Raw genomic sequence first — 12,579 nt, forward strand, 5'->3', positions numbered from 1 at the left:
TAGTCACCTGTGTGTTTCTGGAGATGTCTGTGTTTTCCTTAGAGCTACTGGTTGCGCATGGACTGCAGGGCTGTGTGAAACCTGCTGGCTGGCTAAGGCCGGCCGGGGGCGAAGACGGCTGAAGCTTCACCAGTTGTCCATCTCCTGGTCCTCGAAACTTCGTATTGCTCCTGAGGATGGGAATAAATAGAAAGCGTGGCGGTGTCGGAGGCCCACAGAAGGTGCGTTGTGGACACCAAATGACTCTCGATGCATCCTTTGATCAATCTGCTGTTTATTTTCTGAACTGCGTAGTTGTGCAGTAGTCACTCGAGGCCTACATCATGTTTTACAAAGAAAATGTATCAGATGAGATTTTAACCAGAATCCTGCTCCAGTGATCAAGTAGAAAAAGGAAAGATAACTTTCATCTGTAGTTAAGGCTGACATATGGCCCAGAGAGCTTGAATTATTGAATGCTTTTCATATTGCCAGTACTACGGTTGATTTAGATGTCCTCAGGGCTCATGTGGTGGTATATTTTAAAGGCACTGTATTTTTCTCCTTGCACTCTTACAACTTTAGCCAGATTTACTTTTCTGACAGAAAACTTGGATTTAAAGTATTCTTCAGACAAACACCAGTGCTACTCTGACCTGCTTTTGAACTTAAATGTTGTATCTGGAGTAAATGAAAATGTTGTTGAGCTGTAGTCATTCTGCAGAGGTCTGGCAAAGTTTGAGTAACCAAGGCAAGAGAAAGTGACTTTCTCATTTAAAATGTGTGGTTCGGGGCACGTAACTTCTTTTTGCAGTGTACCAACGTAACGGCCGCATTTCAGTCTGATACCTTCCCTCTTGCCATGCACCTAAGGCGACAGAGGCGGGAAGAGGAGTGCTGGCAAAGGGAGCAGGAGGCTGCCCAGCTCCCTGGCTGGTGGCTGCGCTGCGCCTTGCTGGTCAGAGCTGCTGAGGGGGGAAGACACCTCTCGCTGCCAGCCCTTCACCAGAAGTCTGGGAACTCAACACAAATCATGGAGAGCAAAGAGGCATCTGAAGCTGCTCTCCTGCCTGAGCAGATCAAAGTGCTGCAGAGAGCCCAGCAGCTGCTGCAGCCCAACTGAGGGGGAGGAATCGGTGCCCTTGCTTTGCCTTTTATTTCCATGGGCAAAATGAGCCTGGTGTGCTCTCTACCCACTGCAGACCAGGGAGAAAAGTGCACTGCTCCCTCTGCCTGTGTTTTTCTTTTATCCTGTTGTTTCACGAGCCGGCAGCTAGTGATGGGCAGGTGAGCCGTGTGCCAGGGACAGGCAGCTAACCTGCCCCACCTGGCAGGGTTGCCTGCTGCTGGCAGTGTGTTGGGAGGAGGGCCCTACTGCAGGTAAGAGCTTCTTCATGAGACATTTGTCTAAAGTAATCTATAAACTGCAAAAGCAGGCTTCAATTAATGCAGTTTTGCTTGTGCATATTGTTAAAGGGCTGTGTGTAAAGCCTGGGCACAGTGGGCTTAGCTGTTTCTGTGCCTTGTGGTACCCAGGTGTGGTATGAATCCTGGGTAGGCTGTGGGGAAACCTGTGTGTTCAGTCCCCCTCAAGCACTCACATGAGCTGTAGGATTGAGAAAGAAAATTTACTGGTTTATGAAGGTGATTTCTAGTGTTCTCCAAACGCAGAGTGTGAGTAAGGAGGCCGGGGGTTATGTACCTGACTGTGGTATGCTGGCAGTAAACTTTGGTCTTTGTAACAGATGTGTTAAAAAAAATACAAATATTGGTTTGCTTGTTAATTGCTGAGTGCTGTTGCTTAAGTGTCTGAGTGCATGATCATGAAAGCTTGATGATTAACTATTTTAATGTTTTTAGATGCAGTTCTTTTAAGTATTTCCTATTTGTGTATTCTTTCTCAAACTGTTTTTTCATGGTTACCTGTGATACTTGGGGTTGGGCATACACAAATACTTTGATAGGTTTTTAGTTTGCTGGTTTTGTTTTAATGAGTTTTGCTAAAGATGAGTGCTGTGTGCGTACCAGGCAAGAAGATTTTTCTTCTTGTGATATTATTTACTTGGTTTTACTTGGTCTGTGGGCTGAATAAATGGTGTGAGCCTAAAGCCCTTATCCTTTCTTTTGTGCTCATTTGTGTGTTGTAAACTTTCTAATGATGTTTGTGAAAGTATATATTTTATTGGGTATTTTCCTCTTTGGTACTTTATCCTCATCATCCTTTTATAGTGTTTAATGGGGTATAATACTGTTGGGGATGTAAGTGGAACATGTAGAGGGAAGAAAGTTTCCATTCTCAGGTCTGTTATGAATGAAATGATGTACAGTGTTGGCTTGACAGTACTTAAGTTACTTTGATGTCTTAGTAGCTTCTAATATACCTTCACTGAGAACTAATCATTCAGAAATGTTCACTGCCAAATTCTGGCATCCTCTGTAACTATAATTCCTGATTTCCAGGGTAAATCTTAGACTCAAGTGTCAGTAACTAACTGTTGAGTTCTGATTGATTTAAGGTATGTAGCCTGTGTTCAGTGCTGGTTTTATGTATTGGGGCTACATTGACAATGCTAAAGCTGCAATATCAAATATTTAGAAGATGCTGAAGTGGGGCTCCAGTTCAGTCCCATCCCTGATAGGATGTATAATGATTATGCTGTATTCCTCAGTTATAGTTGTCCTCTGTTGTGTTTGATTATTGTTCACTTACTTGCGCAGGTTGTTTGTCTCTATATCTGGGCTGTTTTAAAATTAAAGCCACCTTACATAATAAAGGCAGAGGATGTTGCAGAAGTTGGAAGGCTCCTCATAGACGAAAGTCAGCAACAGACTCTAATCCTCTAACGCTATGTTAAGCCTGAGAGCTGAGAGATCACAAAGATCATGATGCTTTTCCTGGAGTTTCTTGCCTGACACAGCTTTTCCGTGTAACTTTAGGCCTTTAACCATGTAAAAAGTGTCTGTAACTGGGTCCTGTTTGTGTAAGGACTTCTTTGAGTACCCAGTTTGGTATGCTGGCAATGGGTACCCCAAATCCTCTGACTCTTTTGACCTCAGTGACAAGCGACAAAGAAGAAGCAGGAAGCTGTGCGCTAAATGCTGGGTGGTAACCAAAGGCACTCCCTTCATTATATTCCCTATAGTAAAAAAAAACCCTGATGGTAAATAAAATGATGCATTGCTCCTTATCAAATAGATAGATAGTCACTCAATTAGAGAAGTGGTGTGTCTTTATTTAAATATGCAATCTTGTAATTGGAGAGTGTGCCATACTACACATGGGTGTTGGAGAGACCTTGTGGTGGACTGTACACCTTCAACTCAGACATGTCCTAACACCTGAATGCTCTGTTCTGTATCCGTAAAGCTTTGTGGGGCTTCCTAGGATGTGAAAAGCAAACAGAAGCATCACTGTATTGTTTTAGTAGCAGTATTGCTTTATTTAGTAGCAATTTCCTATGCTGTTCAGTGCAAACCAGCTGTGGAACAGTTTAGTAACGTCTGCTTGAGTCTCCTTTCTGACTTTTGGAGGGAAGAGTGCTAGATTGTGTAATTTGTGTAAACTAATTGGATGCGTTGAAGCAAGCCACATAATGCAAATGGGATGAATGGAAGTAGAAACTCTTCTTGGAAATGTATCTGCTGCCTCTTGTGAGCTACACTGAAATTGCAACAGCAGATATCTCGTGGAAGCAGTGAGGTTTCAATCCTCTTCATCTCTCGCTGTAAGCATTTAGGCTCTTGGGTTAAATCTTACAAAAATTTCTGCTACTGACAACTGTGTGGAAAGGTCGGATGCAGAGACAGGCTGTGGGCAGGATGAGTTGGTTTGTCAAGCCAAGCACAGCCTGTGTGCTGTAGATTGAGCACTTCTGAGTGATAGAAACCCTTTTTCTGGTGAAACTTTCAAACAGCAAAGCAGCAAGGTAGTAAATAACAAAGACACTGTTTCTGTCTGACTCGGTTGGCTAAGTGGACTCAATCAGCAAACACAGCCACAGGCAGGAGCTGGCTCTTGCTGCACTTCTGGGTACAAAGAAGGCAAGTTGTGTTTCAGATGGGAGATGGTGTTCTGGAGCTGCAGCTGAAAGACTTAGTGCTGTGCTGTGGTGAAAGAAATCAATACAATCTTTGCATGGCTTATTTTTCTCTTGGTTCCATTAGCAGAAGGGAGAACACTTACTGGTGCTGGTTTTGGAGAAAAATACTAGAATTTCGTGTTTCAAATCCATATTTTTAGGGGGGATTTGGAGATACATTGGGAGCCTATTAAAGACCACAGAAACAAGCCGTGGCTGTGAAAACAAGCCTCATGCTGTTGAGTTTTAAGAGATTTATTTTTCTCACAAAAAGATGATTGGATATGATATGAGTATCCAGGTATCTTGGCAGAGGAAAGTCATCTAATAACTGGGAAGCTTTTTACCCTTGCTGACAAGGATGTAGTGTGCCCCAAGTTCTAGGGGTTTACACACAGAAGCCACAACTTTTTTATTTCTTCTGTCATTGTAGGGACTTGCCACAACCACTGTTGATACACCGGTTTCGCTGCAGCTTGGAGCTCCAAGGGGTTAATTGCTTTAGAGAAGTCATCTGGATGGGTGGGCAGAGTAGGTAATCTAACGATTCTGGGTTTACAGCCCTGGCAGTAGCCAAGATGGTGTTATTAATTACTCCTGCCATTGGCTAGCAATCACAGCTAGTGCCTCAGCCTGCAGATCCTGCCTTTCCTATAGGGGTTGTCGCACCTCTCCTGAGCTTGCTGAGGGGTTCCTTCAGTGCCTTTGTTTTCTCCGGTGCTGAGCCTTTCCTTCAAAGTGTTGCCACGTGCCTTGAGTCCTAAAGCAGTGACGTAAGGGGTGAGGGAAGGGAAAAATAGCCCCTTCTACGCCAAACTCAGCTCTGTGACTTTTTTTTAAGTTGTTCACCCACAAAAGTACCAGTCTGTGCTCTGCTTCCTCTGGCTGTCCCACTTGCAGGGGCCCTGGTACTAGTTTTCCAGCTTTGAGGGAAGGGGCTGTGAGGGTTAGGAAAGCTGTGACTTTGAAGTGAATGGGAGATGCGAGCGGCTCGTCAGGACGAATGGGAAGCTTGAGAGTTATTTGAAAAGTTTGAGAGGCACTCCTGGGCTGGAGCAGCCCCTGCCTGGGCTCGGCTTTACTCCAGGGGTTTGAGACAGCCCAGAAATGCTGAGTTGCCTCAGCCGTTGCTGGTGGAGACGGACACCTGCGCGGAACCCACAGACCACCCGTGTCCTCAGCCGCGCGTGGGTGTACCGGCTCTCCAGAGCCCACGGATGCAGCCCTGGGGAAAGGGGGAGTCCCCGTGCAGCTGGACAAAGAGGCGCCCCCCGCTCCTTGTGCCCCCTTCCCAGGCCCGGCCCCGGACGGGCAGAGCGGTGCCGGTGGCCGCAGGGTGAACCGCCGCCCCCCGCCCCCGCTCCGCCAGCCCCGCCGCGGCGGGGAGCGCTGCGGCGCTGCCGCCTCTGGCCGCCAGGGGGCAGCGGCGCACCGGGGAGCGCACGGGGGGGGGGGGGGGAGCCGCCCCCCGCGGGGGCCGGTCGGCAGCGGGGGGCGCGGGGCGGGGCCGGCGGCGGCGGCGGCGTGATTTTAAATCGCGGCTTTTCGGAGCTGGGTGTCGGCGGCGGGACCGTGCGAAGGGCGTCCGTGCGGGCGGGGGTCGGCAGGCCGGCACGGAGCGCGGGGAAGGACGGCTTGGCGAGAGGCGTGCTGGCAGGGGAGCGGCGGGTCTGCGGGACCCGGGCCTCGTGGGTCGGAGCTTGCTTCTGGGAGCCTTCAAAAAGAGAAAGGGGGGGGAAGGGCAAGAGGAAACATTACACTAAGGCGCCTGAGGCTTGCTCGGCTGGGTCGTTTTATGTCCGAAAAATGTGCTAGAAGTTCTTGATCGTCTCCCTGATACCGATCCGTTTAAGCGCCGTATTCTACAGTATCTGCATCTATTCAGTATGAAGCCTGCTCGGACCGCCGCCTTCAGGCGGGGCACAGAGGAGCAGCTTTGCGGCGCCAGCCCGCACCCGTCCTTCGGTAGCGAGAGGCGCAGGAAAGCTCAGTAATACCGCGAGGCTAGGAAAATCGCCAGCCCTCACTGGAGTAAAACTGCAGTTTTGCTTTAAAGTTGTTCTATCTGGGGCAAATCAAAGGTCTTCTCCTATCTCTGCATCTGTCCTCCACCTCTGTTCTGCCAGTGAAAGCTTGCATAGCTGAACAGGGGAGGAGAGGGGCAGAAAGTTGTTTCTGGGCTTCCTCGCCCTTTCTTTGTTCTGCTTCCTACCTAGAGCACGTGTAATGAAATGAAAAAAATTGGTTACAAAGGTGGAAATTTCCATTCAAACATTGAAATGGATTTGGGTCAGAAAGAGGAATGCTCTTTGCCAGCTGCCTCTGAGTTTTAAAAACAAGCAAACAAAAATGCCCCAAACCCAGAAACAGACACCCCTGCCTCTGCCCACTGCCCCAGCCTGCCCCGGAGGGGTGACCCCAGTGTTCAGGGGCACTGGGACCAACAGGCAGGTATCCAGCAGCACATCAACTCCTGTGCAGAAAGCACTGCACCCACCTAGATGTTACAGAACCTGTAGAAAATTGTACGTTACTTTGCTATGATAACATGTAGCAGACACAGGCTGGCTTGTCTATTAAGGATCTCCCAAATATGCTACTGAGAGGTTTGATAAACGCAACAGCACTTAAACAGCTGGGTTTTTCCAAACTTCCCAGAGTTAGAAAAGCCTCCTTTGTACATTGGGCTCTCTTGCCTTTCCACAGTGGCAAAATGGGCTTGAAAACTCTTTACTCACAAGCCTCAAATGAGACTCTGAAGGAGAGAGTTTAGTTCAATTTTTTGATGTGGGAAGTTAATAAAACTAGCATTAGCAAGATCTGCAGAGTGAGTGCCGTGCTGGGGTCTGCAAGCGAGGTGCCCCGGCTGCTGCTATTTTGTACAGCTGTATGATTATTCTTTCCAATTTTGCTAATGAAACGGATCCCTTTTAATATCTTATTGGGGAAATGAGAAGTCTTAGGAGGAAAATACCTGCTCCTGTCTCCACAGGGTGGAGCATGGCTGTGCCTGAGAGGTCACCTGGCCGGGGGATGCACCTAGGCTGCTGGGGAGGTTGGCACATCCAGTATCCCCCTTGCAAAGGGCCAAGACCTGGCACCACAGTCCCGTGAAGGCAGGACCTTCCTATGCTGCTGGTGTACCACTTGCTGGCCTGGGCAGAGCAGTGTTCCTCGTACCAACATCCTGGGTCTGTCCACCCTGGGAAACTGCAACCCCTGTGAAGTGGAATAGTTTTTCACTGTGGAAAACAATCCTCTGTCCCACTGGTGTACAAAGTCACTTCCTGCGCTTAGACACAAACCAAGTTACCTGATTAATGTTAGTTTTCGTCTGTACTTTCAGCCTAGGCTAATTTCAGAGCTTGGAATAAGGTTGATAATGGATTTAGTTGGTCAGAAATAGCTATTCTGCTTTGAATATGCCAAGCTGGATGCAGATGTATTTCCCCACAGAGGCAAGTTGTTTAAGCTAAGTGGGTTTTGCCCATGTTGTGCATTGTCTGCAATTAGCCAGCAGGGCAGGGCCCCACTCAGAAGCCGGTGCTGGGCTCAGCTGTGCTCCTCAGCACCTGTGTGGACTCCCAACCTGTGCAGAAAGAGCCAGGGTCCCCAGCAGTCACCCCAACCTGCCTGCCAGTCACAGCCTTTTCCCATGGGATGGGGTAGCTCAACTCCTCCTGACAGCGGAACTACAAGCTCCCTGGAGGCACAGACTGGTCTTGGTACTCGTAGAGTTTATCTGTGGTACCCTACCGGTGACACTTCTCTGGCTGTTTTGCTGGTTTCCATTTGAAATTAAATTGCTGTGTCAAAAAAGTGACACAGCAGGATGAGATAACTAGAGTGTTTTGGAGAAGGACCAAATTTGGGAGGTGTGGCGGGGTGTTAAAAAATTTTTTGTCCATGGACAAAATTGGATAGATTCAAATGGATGGATTGCAAGATTCCCTTGTAATCTCTTCCCGATGCATTTGTGAGCCCCTTCCATGGCTGCCTGTCCCCTCTGCAGTGCTGTGGGACGTGGTTGTGCCACCACCATCGCAGGCCTGCAGGAACGCACTGTCCCTGGGGGGGTACCGCAGCTGCCCGTGCCAGCTCACAGGGCTGTATGGAGATATTGGTATTTCAGGAAAGTCTTGAAAATAATTAAAAATCCATCTGGTGTCTTCTTTAAGAAGAATGCTGCCAAAGAGAAAAGGAATGCAAGACAGAGGAAATACTCCTTCTCAAGTTTGATAACCCCCTCTGTGGGTGCCTCCTTTCATCCTGCAAAGCACCCACCCTGCGGCGACACAGCCACACACCCTGCCAGCCCTGGGCATCCCCACCATACGTGGTGTCCCCTGCTCTGAGCCCGCCCTTGGCTCCCAAGTTAGCCACATGCTGAGCCGATGAAAATGTTGGAGGTGAGAGTTTGGTGCTGAGGTCTGATGTGAATGAAGCACGGCAGGGATGTTGTTTCATGAAACGGTGTTGGAGCAAATTGCTGCGGATCAATGTAATCTAATTTCTTTGCTTCTGTGATCTAAATACATGCTTTAATAATTTATTAAGGGGGAGCGTGTAACGGGCAGGAGGGAAATGATAAAGGATGGTTTAACAGAAAGCGGTACAGGGCAATAAAATATTGAAGCCAGTCATTAAAAGGTGGGTGATGTCCAAGTAGTTAAAGGTGGGAGAGAGAGAGAGAGGGAAGGCAAGACAGGCTTTTGCATGTTGGGCAAGAAGCACCACAGGACCGTGAGAAAGTCCGGTGGGTATAAGCTTTGTTCTGTGCCTTTCCACACAGATCCTAAAGGGAACGATGAGCTTACAGGGTCTTTCATCTGTGAATTAGATTTAAACTTAAAAATGAAATGATACAATAGGAGGTTTCTGGCTCTCAGAATGCACTGTTCTCTTCTCCTTTGCTATTAGTTTAGTTTGCAGAAAGGGTTTGTTTTGGCTTGAGCTGCTGGACTTGGGGCAGAGTATCCCCCAAAGCAGCCCTGCTGGCAGCCCAGCGCTGTTGGGGGGTTCAGATGCACATAGCCATCAAGGTGACTCCTGCTTGCGGTGCTGCACCTGCCATCCTCGCTTCCCTCTTGTTGTATGGCCCATTTGTAGAAGAAACTAAAAGCAGACAAAAGCTGTTCTGAGGTGCGTTAAAGGGAAACATCTTCACTGCTGATACTGTCTGCCCAGAGAAGGAAAGGACTGCAACTGCACAGCAGTGACAGTACTGGGGGCAAAAAATAGCAAGAACTGTACTGGGAGGAATTAATTGCACTGAAACTTCAGTAGATCTTGTTCAGATGTTTGAAATAAGTATTCAGCTGAGTCTCATCAGGATCATAGAGAGTGGTAAATTTTAATTTTTCCTGAACCTTATTTTCTGTGGTTGTGGGGAACCTCACACAGACTGACACAGAGGGAGTGCAGGTCCTGTTCCCACTGTATCTTTGCATTTGCTTGCGCAAAAGCTTTTAACATGGATGTCATCTGATAAACAGCAAGAATAGAGGGCTGTGGGGTTTGGGGGGATGTGTGTCTTATTATATCTTTAAGCACTTTATAATGTGCTATTTAGGTTCCTGGGCATAATTTTGCATTAAATAGTATGCGATAGGAAGGACTTGTCTGAGACTTGGTCTGCCTGTCAGACAAGGACTTGTCTGAGACACCATGTTTTTTCTACCGCACTGGAAATTTCTTCCTGATAGCGCTGAGTGTGTTTGTTAACCGCAGAGTCTCTGTCTCTGGTGATGGGACAGTGCTCAGGCTTGTGCAGGGCCCAGACATGCTGATGATGGAGGGGTATAGAAATACTACAGAGAATTAATTATTTGTTCCGTGTATCTTTGCTTTTGCACCCAACAACAGTAATCATAGGGAATTGTAATTTGCATTGATTTTCTAGATATTTAATGTTTTTTAAAGTTCGCTCTGCAGAAAAGCAGCATCGATCTTTTATACAGTTCTGGATCCTGGCTCAGTGATCTCTTCATGTATTTCTTTTCCTATTAATAGTACTTAGTGATTAGTATGTAGTAAGTGATTTAGTCAAAGCTATTTGGAGGCTAAATTTTCTAGGGATTTCTTGTGGTTTTACAGTATCATTACTAATGGACTGAATTTCAAATAAATTCAAATTTGTTTAATATTTAGCAACCTGAAGTTTATGTAAGCATGACTTCTAGAAGACAATTAACTCTATCCCAGCTGAAGCCAGGATACCACTCTAAATGGCCTGTATGCAGGCAGAAAGGTTTGTATCTGTGACGTTGCTTCAACAGAAAAGCACTGAAATAAATAAATGCAATGGTAGCACTTTGCCAAACTGCCTTCCAGACAAAATCCTTCCCCCCTGCTTTCATTCACCTCTAATGACGACTGACACCCCTTCTTGCTAGGCTTTCGTCCCCACGTTTATGTGGCACTCTGAAGCTGTTGGTTGGAGGAGCCCCACAATAGGGACAGGAGTCCGGGCAGAGCGGCTGACGGGAGTAATGGCTTTGCTTTGTACATCTGTCAGCTAATGCTTAACTAATGCAGAATTACTGTCAGCCTCCTGCGGAGCTCACTTTCCTCTCCACCTGAATGCGTAATGACTCCGTGGCAAAGAATCTGAAATAAACGCTTAATGGCCGGACATTTAGAAAATTAGGAAAGTAGCAGAAGTTTGTCACGGTTGTTGTCTTGCTGGCTTTCCCAGCCCCCACAGCAGATGTGGGCCAGTGGGTGCCCATGGTGCAAAGCCCCCCTTGGCGCTGGTGGTCCCTGGGCAGCCTTTGCCCACCGGGCACCGACCACGCTGGAATGCAGTGCTGCTTGGGGACACCAGCAACCGCTGATGCCTGGGAGATGCTGGCCTGGTTTGGGGACTACCTCCCCTGCACGGGCAGCTCTGCATGCAGGAATCTGTCCCCCGTGCCAAGCCCCTTGCTGGCATCGCCACTGTCCCACAGCAGTGCCAGTGCGTGGGGTTTCTCCTGGGCTGCCGTACACCCTGGAGCTGCTGTGGTGCTTTGCCCCAGAGAGCAGAGCAGTCCCTCCGCCGAGCTCTTGTCGCTCAGTTTGCAAACCCCTCTGGAACCATGTGGGAGGAAATATGTTTTCTAAATGTTAGTCATTACCAGCTAATGGGGATGTTAGCAAACGGGGAGAGCTCAGAGACGCGGGGGTGTCCGAGCGCAGGCTAGTGGGAGGGCTGTGCCAATGCAGGGGCTCAGCAGGATGTGGGGCTTGCTGTGGGCAGCCCTGAGACAGCCAATTCCTCAAAAAATGACTGCTGGAAATGGTGAGCTATGGGTCACTAGGGTGGGGGCAAATCCCATGTGACATATCGCTGCCATGGGGACGATGTTGCCACTCCTTGATGTCCCTTCCCTCCCCCAGAGGGGCCCCAGTGGCATATGGGGACGCGTGAGTGTTCCCATGGAGCTTTGGGGCAAAGTGATCTGGGTTAGTTTTCATCAGTTTGGGCTCATCTCTGCCTCGCCAATGAGGGACTGTGGTGGCCGGCAGCCTGCCCTGGTGGCACAGTGACAGCTGAGACCAGCCATGCTTCCTGCAGGTACTGCTGGGATCAGAGGCAGTTCTTTGTCTGAGGTCCAGTCCTAGTAAGGTCTCCCTGGCACATGCACCAAAATCGTTTCAGGTTGTGTGTCTCTACCTGCCTCATCTCTTAGCAGAGGTGTTTGGAAAACAGCATCAACCTCCCTGCTTTGGGCAGGAAGGGTCAATGTGCGCAGAAAAGTTTTGGAGGTGGAAATGTTTCCACCACTGCTGTTGACAAAATTGGGCATCGCCTTCTTCAGCAAACTGTGGTATCCTAATTTCACACTTGATGTAATACAGTGTTAGATCATGACCAAAGGAGGATGGCGGGGCTGAGACATCTGCTGTGGGTGGGTGGTTGTGAGCTCCTTGCCACAAGGGTTGGGACCACCCTGCCATGTGGGAGGACCTTGTGTTTCCTGACCCAGTGTCTTTAGGATTTTGATTTTTTTGTTGTTGTTGTTTTTTTCCCCATGTACTATTTTTCAGCTAGCAAGAAACATTCAGGAAAATAATTGTGTTGGAAAAATTTAAATCTACCATAATTTCTCGGTAAAGCCACCAGGGAAAATACAGCCCCACATACAAATATCAAATGAGGTTTTAAAAGCAAGCAGTGTCAGAGGTGACTGGTATTTAGTCTTTGAAATACTGCATGAAACATGTATTTGGAAACCCAAACGTGAGCCGGGAGCATGGAGCAAAGGCTGGGGCTGCTGTGCTGTTGTGCTGAAGTGGGTGATGGCAGGTGGCCGCAGCACGAGCTGGTGACCGGCTGCTTGGCTAGCCTCACCATGGGCATGAGGTTTTGGGATGTACTGGCGTTCAGCCACAGGACGTGCTGGCAGTGCCATCCTTGGGAGTGCAGCCGGTGGCCTGACCCACGACTGTGCCCCTGCCAGCCTCCGCTGCCACAGGTCATGTGTGTGTTTGTCCCATGTATATAGAATTATATACATGCTGCCTGTTGAAGGGTAAG

This window comes from Accipiter gentilis, chromosome 7, assembly GCF_929443795.1.
Source record: "Accipiter gentilis chromosome 7, bAccGen1.1, whole genome shotgun sequence".
Classification (NCBI taxonomy): domain Eukaryota; kingdom Metazoa; phylum Chordata; class Aves; order Accipitriformes; family Accipitridae; genus Astur; species Astur gentilis.